The sequence below is a fragment of the Pithys albifrons genome, chromosome 3 (genome assembly GCF_047495875.1).
Source record: "Pithys albifrons albifrons isolate INPA30051 chromosome 3, PitAlb_v1, whole genome shotgun sequence".
NCBI classification, from domain to species: Eukaryota; Metazoa; Chordata; class Aves; order Passeriformes; family Thamnophilidae; genus Pithys; species Pithys albifrons.
This window is the reverse complement of record NC_092460.1, coordinates 83,693,764-83,706,007: the sequence shown is the minus strand read 5'-3', so window position 1 is coordinate 83,706,007 and position 12,244 is coordinate 83,693,764.

Below are 12,244 nucleotides of genomic sequence, written 5' to 3'. Positions count from 1 at the left end.
AGCCTGTCTGCATCTCACCTAAGAGACAACACAGGACAGGACACTGCCTGGAAAGGTCTTTGATATTCAGTTTATGGACCACACTTAATAGCAAAGAAAATAATTTTCTCTGTATCAGCTCCTGAAATAACTTTTTATTAATACAAGTATGTGACAATGACTATCTGGGTTGCTTAGTCAATAACATTTAGCTGCAGGATTGTATTTCATTGATGATAAAAAAAAAACCCAAAAAACAAAAAACAAAGAAACTGGCACAAAACACATTATACAGGCAACTCCAGCAGTATAACCCTCCCATGAAAAACTTAACTGAGGATTACTAACCAGAAACACAACAGCTCAACACCACATTTTAAACACACACTCAGTAACTCAACTAAACGTATATACCCGGTGTGTTATAGCAAATTATAATTAGTAAGGCACAGGAAAACAGAGTAAGAATTGGTTGCTCACCCCTGCAATGCACGATGGGATGAGGGGAGACAGGATAGCTCATAGGTTGCCCTCCCAGAGGTGTGGAAATCGTCTCCCCAGTTTTCATTTATATCCAACCTTTTTTTCTACCCTTTTTTCTTTAGGTAGGTTGAGTGATCATAGAAAAAATATTTTTGGAGGTGATAGGCAGATGCCTGAGGTCTGGCCCTCCACAGGATGTCACAGGGTGTGATGAAGAAGGGCCATGTCATTTCCATAACACTCTATTCTTTGGTAACCCCATCAATATGACTTTAGCACTTTTGGAAAGCCACTGGGATGTCTTTTTCCTCTGACAATGGCTCTGGGAACATCCCTCCCGGGGTCTGAGGTGTTTCCCTCCACTCATATCAGGGCTTTCACCCCACATCCTTTTTGCTGAAAAGCTGATATTCTCAGCAAATTAAAAGAAATCTCTTAGGGAAAAATGTGTGTTTTTTTCTGTGGATATGAATTCAAGGTGCCAAAGAACTAACACCTTTACAAAGGTTCATGTGAGAAAAGTCTCCTGAAGTCTGAAATTAAAGTGTACACCCAGTAAAGCTTGGTTTTTTTGGACCAGGTTGTAACGTCAGGTTGGATGGTCTTGAGCAACCTGGTGTAGTGAAAGGTGTCCCTGCCCATGGCAGGGGGGTTGGAACTAAATGATTTTTAAATTCCTTTCCAACCCAAATCATTCTATGATTCTATAATTTGCAGTGTTGTTTAAACATATATATTCCAAATTTTCATAAGAAACATTAATATAATTTAGACCAACATTCCTAAATTCTTAGTCTAAAAGTAATGCAATATAAATTATCTGTAAATATGATGCATGATAGAAAAAGTACCACCTCATTCACATCTATTTACATGTTTCTTTAATTCCAGAAAAGGTTAATATATTCTTATCGCTCTCTGACTACTTCAGTATCTCCTCAAAGGACAAATAGTTCTTTGATAGAAAAATATGAAAAAGGAATAATAATTTGATGACTGAACTTGAAATACATACAAAAAAATTACAGTATTGAGTTAGTGCTATGCTCAGCAGGGATTAAAAGGTAAAGCGTGTTTCACAGCAAGAAAAATTCCGCTGTGTATCTGAAAGGTTACAAATGTGATTAACTGTGGCAGGTCTCATGTGCTCCACTCATAAATCTCACACCTGGTAATGCATTAGGGATGGCAGGTGTAAACATGATGAAAAAGTGCAGTTTCATAATGCAAGATTGAGACAAGAAAATTAAATTGGGATTAAAAACTTTGAAAACCTATTATTACTATTGTTATTACTACTACTACTACTACTACTACACTAAATGATGTGGCTAGTTTTTAGATTTAAAGCCATCAACATTTATGAATATTAAGGACAAAGTCCTCAAAAGTATTTCTAATGGTGTCTTGTAAGTTACTGGTATCCATATGTACCCAACATATGTGCTCTGGAAAAGATCACTTACTACACATTACAGCATATGTCACCTTGGCAAAGAGGGCTCTTTAAACACAATCTCTCTCATTTGTGTGCTAAACATGATTTAGGTGAAAAATTATGAAGTAAAGCAAAAAAGAGTTTAATTTACTACATCCTAAATACGATTTTGCAAAGCGTGCACTTAAAACTCTTCATCATTTTAACAGAATTCTACTTCATTTTGACCTGGGTATGGATTTCCTGACTCTAGGTGTGTTTTCAGAGTCCAAATAAACACAGTGATTCTTCACTGTCTAGGAGGCAAAGGGGCTAGATTGATATCAAGCACCACACATACACATACACATCCCAACTGCCCCACCAGATAGCTTTTTTAAGGAACACTGCTACAGCATCTGGTGTATTTGGAAAAAAACCAAAATGATCCAACAACAAAAAAAACCCCAAACAAAACCTAAAACAAACAGAATATTGTTATAAAAGTTAGGAGCTAATTGCACGATATATAAATTATCTTTTCTAAAAGAAAGCTTTACTTCATTGTTTCAAAAGGATTACCACTTTCCCTTTCATTCTTTCTCTTTCAGATTTACATTACTTCTTTGCACTACACTTTCTTCTTTACTCCCATGGCATGTTCTTCTCCTCCCTTTACTTCTCTAATCTCCTCAGTTCACTACAATTTTACCTTTAAGCAATCTCTTGTCCACATTGTAGTGTCTTGTCTCTCTGGTAATTAGCTGCCTTCTCTCTCTTGAGTAATAAATGGTCAGTACCAGTAGAACATTAATATCTTGAGCATTGCTCAAATATTTAAGAGAATAATGTTATTAACACATTAATTTCTACTTGGAAGAAAAATTAATGGAATCTTTAATGACAAAAAAGAAAGGCTTTTGTATTTCTGAAGAAGTATTTCACAAAACACTTAGTCTCCCACAGTTTTGAGTGGTTTCACTTAAAGTTTTAGCTGCCAAACCTAGAAGTTAATTCACTTGCAGGTGAACTGTTGGTGGGCTTATACCATCAGTGCTGGCATCCTGTCAAACACATTTGATTTCACTATGTCTATAAAAACCTAATAAACCACATACATTGGTGTAATGTATTACCAAATCCTTTACAGTCATTCTGCTGGTAAAAGATAATTTCAAAATTGAGCCTTGATGATGTGTGTGTGTGTTCTTTTTCAGATATATTAAAGCTATTACTAAACAGATTGTAAAATATCTATCTAACTTTCCATTTGTAATTCCTTCCTCCTTCTTGTAGACTGGTCTTGTCTGTTAGGTATTAATTGCATTAATAGTCAGGACACTTAATAAATGCATTGATTATTCCTATTTTCTTAAATTTTAACCTACTGCTATCTCATCTACTATACTCCATGAATGGTTGAAGTGACTAGGGATGACACACCTTAAGTTGGAAGATAAGATAATGATTTAGCAACAGAAACAGCCAATTTCCACACTGATAGGCAGATCCCTGCTCTGTATGAAAACAAAGTATTATTTTCAGTTTCTGATGTTGATATTTAAAAGATAAACACTAAGAAGGTAAATGTTAAGACCAATCACTGTTACTGGAATAAGTTATGATTTATGAACAGAGGCAATGATTACATATTTATATGTTCAAGATGAATATAGCAAAGATTAAGACATGACTTGGAGTTGTCTAATTCAAAAGTAATTCTTGAAAACTAATGGTGCTGTATCTGTCTTGTTAAACTGCTTGGAAAACAAATTTAAAAATCCCGACTATTTTCCTTTTTAAGATCTTTTATAAATGAAAGTCTTCAAAAATACAAAAATAAGAAGCATATATTTCCATCATTGCCTTACAGAGAGAAGCTTTAGAAAGGCCAGTCATTAAAAAATGTTTGGCACCCCTATTACTCACTACCACAGACAAATAAGATAATCCAAAATGGTTAATAATGGAAAAGATAAATTCTGACAATGGATGAAGTATTACTTAAATTCTGCAATCACAATGTATTACAACAACCATTGCTAATTCTAAAAAAGGGAATTTACATGAATTATTTAAAATTAAAATATTTTTCTAAGTTTCCACCACCCTACATTCAGATCTGAACGCATTTAAAAAAAAAAAAAGAAAAATAGAGAAATTATAATCATATAGAATAAAAGAATATATGCCCAAACAAATAGTGTATACGTCTAAACTATTGTGGACATAAAAAATTACCATCAAAGTAAATCTTCAGCCGAGTTTTCACTTTCAGCCAACGTTTAGTGGTAAAAAATTAATCCACATTGTTTTTCCATCAAGTTAGACTTTAAATATTATTTATCTTCCATCCTTTTTCTTCTCTATTTAAATTCTAAGAAAAAGGTAATCTAACATAATAATTCACAAAATTATTCAGAAACTATTTCAAGAAGCAGATCTTTAATGAATTTCAAAATATACTATTCCTCTGAATATTTTAGTCAGCTTCATGAAATTATTTTTCCACCTTAAATTTTGGTTTATGCAACTACGAAAACACAATGTTGGAATATTTTTTAAATTTATGTTTTATTCTTTCATTTATATCAGCAATGTTTTTCTCATTAATTATTTTCCTTTTTTCACTCTCTTTCAGTAACCAGCTACAAAAGTCTCCAGAAATCACTTTTTTTTCCTTCCCCTATCTCATATACTGCACATGCTCAGGAGTAAGAACTAGATGGGGATTGGAACTACATGATCTTTAAGGTCCCTTCCAATCCAAGCCCTTCTATGTTGTTCATGGAACATATTTGACTTGATTAAGAGGAGGGCTAGCAGCTGATGTAACTACTGAAGTATCACAGTCACATTAGATAACTCACTTAGGAAGAGCTAGAAATGGACATTTTCTCCAGATGATTCATATCATGGGTGGATTGAGTTCCTGCTTCTCTTAAATTACATTTGGTTCCTTCTCTGATTACATAGTGAACCAAATGCAGGAAACTTCCTAACAAAAGTGGTTTTGGTTATGTAGCTGAAATTTTTAGGGAGGAAAAAATTAGGTAATTTGTTGACAGAAAGCAATACAGAGTATTTTAACTTTTATCAATTGTCAATGAATCCAAGGAGAAAGAAAATCAGGGCTTCATGTTTTCTTTCTATATAATTTTTCTAGGACTGGAGAAGTAGTTTAGCAACTTGCTCTAGATAACAAATCAGCTTCTAAAGTGAGCAGTTTTATATTTGCTATTCTGTGTGTATTCACCTCAGTCGTAGAAATATCTTTAGATGTGTATGTTGGTATGAAAAGTGATAATAAAGCAGAGAATTTGTTGTTAGAAAACAGAGCTGAAGGGAATATGCTACTGAACAATTCTTTGGCTGGATAATCTGTGAAATAGTCTTCATTATTCTGTCTCTTTGAGCACTGAACATACAGTGGATGTTTTCAGAAGATATGAAACCTAGTCAGCTCATTTGGCATAATTTTAAAGTAGAAAGGTTTCTAGATTCCTCAAGCTTCCATCTCCAGATGGGAGTTTTCACTTGCAGTTTACTTCACAATTTACATATAGTTTATGCATATAAATGTTAACTCTAGTTTAAGAGGTTTATCTCTCTAGTTCACTCACCCTTGGACATGCTATGTATGGTGCTTAACATCTATCTCTTGGTAAATCAAATTTTATATCATCACAGACCCACCCATCAGTGACTCCCTAAGGAAGAGCCAAAGCTGTGAGGTGCCAGAGACCAGCCCTGCTATGGTGTAATCTGTTGCCCCTGGGGGCCGAAATGCTGTTCTAAGACATGGAGAGAGTAGGGGAAGTCCTAGGGGAAGGGCAGGGGCAGTGAGACTTATTCACTCCTTCAGGGCTCGGACACTTGTAGCCAAACCCTGCACTGCAGAATTTATTCTGCTCTGGGCTGTGATGAATGCAGTGGGTTCAGGATTAAATGCTCAGAGATCATCCTGCAAAAACTGCATATCTTATTCATCAATATTTACATCAAAAAGGTTAGAAAAATTTAAAATATGAAATGGTTGTTCACAATAAGACAAAAATATTGGCCTGTTTCAACTTCAATTGGGAATTTCCATAATGGACAATGATAAACTCAGAAGAAAGTTGTCTGCTCACTGAATGAAGGACAGGCCAAAAAGAGCCTCTATCCTGAATGCCTGTTGGAGGAGATGAACTCCATTCTTAGATGTCTGTCATACACACAAGTAAAACTAAACTACATGAAACACCCAATATTATTCATTTTGATAAAAAAAATCCCAAATCTGAATCCAAGTTTCACAAAAGCAAATCCCTGTCTGTTTCAGGCTCATGTTTCTTCAGCTGTCCTTTGCTGACAGGAGGTCCCAGAAGGCCAAACGCTCTCAATCCCTTTTGCAAGCACTGAGTCCCCTCAAAAGGGTTTTTGTCTTCCTGTATGTGAGGGTACACATAAATGCCTGGCTTATTCACAAAGCATAGAAAAATAGAACTTCCTTTCAGTACTCTCTTTGTGTAGTCATGGTTCTTGTTTACTCCCCTAAACTACTTCTATGCAAAGATGCAGTATTTATCAAATGCAATAATTTATCTTTCTAAGACTAGTATATAGTTCAGGTTGCAATCCTGTCAGTTTTTATGAGCTCAGTTGAGTTTTATCTGAAATGACACATTGAAATCAGTCCAGATATATAATTCACTGTCACAAAAGTGCTTTATAGAATTGCCCCAGTATGGCGCTGCTACATACAGGGATGAAAGTAATATCTGCTGTTACCTGGAACATAAGGACAAACTATGACTATTTTTAGTTTATGAATATGTGAGTTGTTATTGAAAAAGAATTTTGAATGTGTTAGCAGAGTTCTCCTTGCTTCTTTCCTGTTTGGCCAGTTATTTTATATAATTTCCAATGTGTTATTCCAAATGAATATGGTGCATTTCTGTACCTTTAGTTACCGTCATATTTTATCTTTTCATTTAACAAATATGGTACACAGCTTTTAAAACCCCACTTTATATGTCATATAAGCCATATAATTAAAGACTACTTTTTGCTAGAATAGGACTCATGCAAAAATAAAGTAAAAAATGTCGGCTTTTTGAGCTCCCCAGGGTCTGGGTGCAAGAGTCAAAGATGAGTCCTTCATAGAAGTATAGTCAGTGCTCTGATTTATTGTTTGCATACACACACTATATCTCATACCTCTAAAAGCATGTGAATAATGCAAGCACATTATTGGCTAATAGTTAATGTTTATGCTTTACAACACAATTCAATTGGTCTCTGCTTGCTGCTGCTATTGCAAGTCTGTTCTCTTTTATCTCAAGGACACGAGCTTTGCTGCTTTTTGCATAGACTGGGTTGTGCACCAAGCTTCTAAGTTCAAATTTCCTACTACACAAAAACATTTAAATTCCATCTAAGTCAAGTAGCCAGACATTTCATCCAAAAAGATATTGAGATATAAAGTGCAGTTTAGAAAGTTTAACAGCAATTAAAGCTCCCTTTAATGTGACATATTCTTCTGAAATTCAGAATTTTAGCAGACAAAATTTCCATCTAAGTCTAAGGTGCATCAGAGACCCCTGTTGTAATAACATTTCAGTATATATCTACTGAGTTTTTGGCATCAAAGTCACCAAATTGTTTACAGCACATATCACTATCCAGTGACATCAAGACATAGTGTCTCTTAATGGCTAGAAAGTTGGGATTCTCTTATTTTTCTCATTATTTGTGTTCTATATCTTTAAAAGTAGCAGAACAAAACAAAACATTTCTGCTTTTGAGACATGTTCTTTCTGAACAGATGTTCATTGCTTTGTGTTGCAACTATGCTTGCATAATTCAATACCAGACCTTCAGCCTACATGCAAAAATAAAAAAATCTTTCCATTCAGATTCTAAAACTACATAAAACCTTTCCAAGACACTCAATATGTCAAGCTAGTTCCTGATAGTCTTTAGCTGTTAATATCTTATCATGCTAAGCTATCAAAGAGGTATATTAATTTCATGTTTTAACTTACAAGTTAAATATTCTCAAAAATGCAATATATTCCTACGGAAGTACAGTGTTTTCTTCAGGATGACAAAAGATTTTTTTTTTAAAAAAGGTCAGTGAATAAGTACTGTGTGGCCTTCATGCTCACTCACTCTTTACCTCATTAAGGAATGTAAAAATACCAACCTGACAGATTAGATTCAAGAGCTTTATGTTGGAACTAATTTTCCATTACAAAATGTACAGAGACCATAATATTTGCAAAGTAGATATATAAATTCTATAGCAATTTCATAACATGCTTTTCAGTGGTGGGATCAGGAATATGTGGAGAATTGTTCAGTACATCTAAAAGCTGATATCTGAGTTCTCCTCTGTATCTTAAAACAGCATCAGAGTCTTTTTCACAGACCTGCATTTTTCTGCCCTTCAGTATGCTCAGTAGCTGTGTTTCACACACTTGATGATTTCTCTTCCATTGAAAAAGTTAAAGATCTAATACACAATCCTGAAAGTCCTGACTTCTTCAAGCCTCTGGTTATGCAGTAGGACAGTCATGAAGAAGAGAACAACAGTTCACCTTAGCCATCTTCTATGTAAAGGTGCAAAAATACAGACACAAAGCACAAATATGCACTGAATTATGTGAAAGTCCTTAGATGCATTGTGGCTAGGTAAATTCTGATATAGATTCTTCCCCATCTGTATTTATCTCTTTAGCAATTTCTTTTGGGAAGAAGACTATTGATTTAGTGTTCAGAAATGCTTGAGAAGTTTAATTATTCATGCTTGCTACAGATGCAATTGAGTGGCAGTGGCTTCTTCCAGTATCCACTGCAAGTCCTCAGAAGGTAAGCACAATCTAGTCATGACAAAAGGACTGTAAGGTTTAGGCTTCCTGTGTTTGCTTTCTTGGCTTTCTTGTAATTTTTTCCTTCCCATCACCCCTTCCCCCACAAGGGTCATATTATTTACCATTACAGGGGTTTTTTTCTCTGAAAACTACTTAGCACTGGAGAAGTGAAATGGAGGATTTATTGAGTTTAAATACATGTATGTGCATTTACAGTGCTCCAAGTGTTTTAGTAATAGAAAAATAAGAATGCTAAATAACTAATATGTAATTTCCTACTAACAAGTTTTATGTTATTTCTTTGCTTTTCTTCTGTTTCTGAAATGTAAATTATATTTAGAGTCTTCTAATAGTAAGTTCACTTCTGTTTTCATTTCAATTTGTTTATCTTTGCTGTTTGGGTTTTTTGTTCTAAGTGTTTTTGTTCATTTCTTTCCCATTTACATTTATGTAATGTTAAGCCATTATAATGTTTTCCTTCTGAACAATACAAATTAGGAGTTCCTATTACACATACAAGGAATAGAGAGCTTCATATTTTCATTTTCCCCTAGAAAAAAAAAATCCTGTCATAAATTGTTTATTTTTTTTCCTGACATAATCTCAGTGACATGTGTTCTTTGTGGAAACCTTTTTGTGGAGTTATTATTATTTTGCAAGATTTTCTACATCCAAATGTCATTCCTGGTGCCATTGCTACAACTGACAAAAGTTCTCCTCTGCTAAAAAGCAAACAAACTAACAACAAACAAACAAACAGAAGAAAAAGAATTTCTAGTGGCAAGTAGCTTTTATTTATTTAGGTGTTGCATCCTGCATCCTTATTGTACACACTTCCAGTGCAACTTTCTGCAAATTGTAATTGGGTAGTATTAGATCACACCTTGTGCATTTTACACATGCCCTCATCAGTGTGAACTAAACAGAGAATAACCAACTCTTTTGGGAGGTATCTGGCTACACTGTGCTCTGCTGTTTCCTATGGCTTTCTTCCTTATAGATTTTTATAAAATTATGAATTACAATGTTACTACTCTTTATGAAAGAAGCAACAACATTGGAACTCGTGCCACATTGGCCTTACTGAGTAAACCCAAAAAACTTATTCAGAACTTATCCCAAGACAAAAAGAAAATGTCTAGCACTCTTTCTTAATACACAAACAGTTATTCTAAACTTTGAATAAAGCAGCAATCAAGATTCAAACATAATAACAAACCACAACATAAGTAGTTGAGAAAGCCAAAAAGTGATTATAGTCCAAAGGGCCCAAAGAAAGAAATGTGAATTTAAGTTATCAGCTCTGCTTTAATACATTTTTCCCTCTTATAATGTAGAAAAGCATGGAAGTCAAAGGACAGGATCAGAAGGTGATATTATTCTGAAATTGAGATACTTATGACTGTACAGTCACCAAAACATGGATTCCTAGAGTCATCCATGATGATTAACTATGCCACTTAGGTCCAACTGCTATAGAAGAGCATTATTCTGTCAGAGGGTTACTTCATGTTTACAAGACCTGTGCTGATTTTTCAGATCAATTAAATTCAGCTTCTACTGTTTATGATGGGATATTAGAAGCTTGTATTGTGTAGACTCTTACAAAGAAAACATATATGAATTCTTAATCCTGAGTCGGATCCCCTTGTAATTTCATGACAGTGCTGCTACAGGCTTAACTCTTGCTTGATCAAAAGCAGCATCTCGATGTCCCACACGTTCCACATTCCACCGATCCAGGCGGTATACATCAAAGATCACAGAAACAAGTCTCCTGATAAAGAGATCTTACATTCAGAGATGACTTAATTCACTTCCCCAAACACAGGCACTTATTTGTGAATCTGCTGGGTACCTAAACTATCCACAAAAGAATGGCAGACCCAAAAGAGTTGCTGACGGGAGATACGTGACCTCCTGCACTGACCATTGTAAGCAAACTGGCAAAGGCCAGTGTCAAATGTCAGTTAATAATTGTAGAAATTTGAATTAAAATTTAAGTAGTATCCCATGGGTAGAGCACACAACACAAGACAATAGTGAGATAATCAAAAACAAAAGTACAGAGGCACAGCATCGCAGTTGTCAAGTGCTTAGATGTAGTATGCCATGCATGAGTTAAGGGGAAGGCTATCATAGAACTTCTCAAGATCATAGAAAGTAGTATGAAAAATTGAGTTTACTGTAGTTCATGTAGTTCCTGCTTTTGCTTTGCAGTTTTAATGCCAAAACTGCACAGAAGAGTTGTTAAAGTACATGATTTCTTGGACTAGGCTACACTCTACACATCACAAATTTTGCTTTCTTTGGGAATTCGTCACTAGTTAGAAAAAAACTAGGATCACACAATTCAGGAAGTCCGTTGGAACATAACAAACTGTGAAAAGTGGGGAGAGCTTCTCTGTATGCAGTCTGAAGAATTCCCCAGAAGTAATAGATTGCCCTTTGTAGACAAATGACTCAGTGTGAACATGCAGATATCAGTTTTCTACATTTTGATTCACAGTCTTGATATAGAAACACGAAACTGAAAAAAGCTGAAAACTGATACCTGTGGTCTGGTCATATCTAACTAACACAGATATTACAACACTTTATTACAATGTCAATAGATGATGCAGTCTCTATCTTCTATGCAACCACTGGGTAACTAGAACACTTACCCAGAAAGTCAGACTGTAGAGGTGTTTGAACTCTCAAAACAACAAAGCTACAACCAGTCCTTGTAGCACAAGAGCTGGAGGTGAAATCAACACAGTGTAAAGATGATGGACCTCTTTGAAATGTAAATTAGCTTGAAAATCCGAGTTGGAATACTTCCTAATACTTCCTAATGCCCTAAAATCATTAAACATTATTCCTGAGAAATTTGCTCACTGGATCATTTTGAAGCTGCTTCTCGTGGGGAAAAAATAAATCTGTGCTTTACTACCTTGCAAAGAAAAGCAACATCCAATGCTAAGGAAACTACTGGTATGTCTTCTAGAAGATTAAAGCTGAAATCTTCAGTGGAAAAAATAACATTTTCTTAATGTTGATAAACCTAGCCCACTCTGTATATATGCTTTCCCTTCTCTCTCTAGTTTTCTGTCCTCTCATCCTTAGGACAAATGACAGCTGAACTGCAACGCATGGCCTCTGTCAATAGTCTAGATATCTAAAATTGGACATCAGACCAGTGTGCATAACAGAAACAGCCTCAAGGCATTCAAAGGGGACAGAGAGGCCATATGCCAATGTTCCCTTCTATTCAACATCTCTGTGGCCATCTTTAGAAGCTCAGCTGTTGCTGATATATCAGCACCAGAACAATAATAATTCTTGTCCAAAGGAGTCTGATGATAATTCCATATGATAGGTTACACCCAATGGCATACAGATAACTTTTTCTCAGAATAGTCATCTATGGGTTTACTATTCTTCTGCTGTATTTCCCTCTTGTTCGTCCTCCCATTCAGGTTCCCAGATCCCAACAGGAATAAAGGTTTTGGCTGCTCCTCAGGGC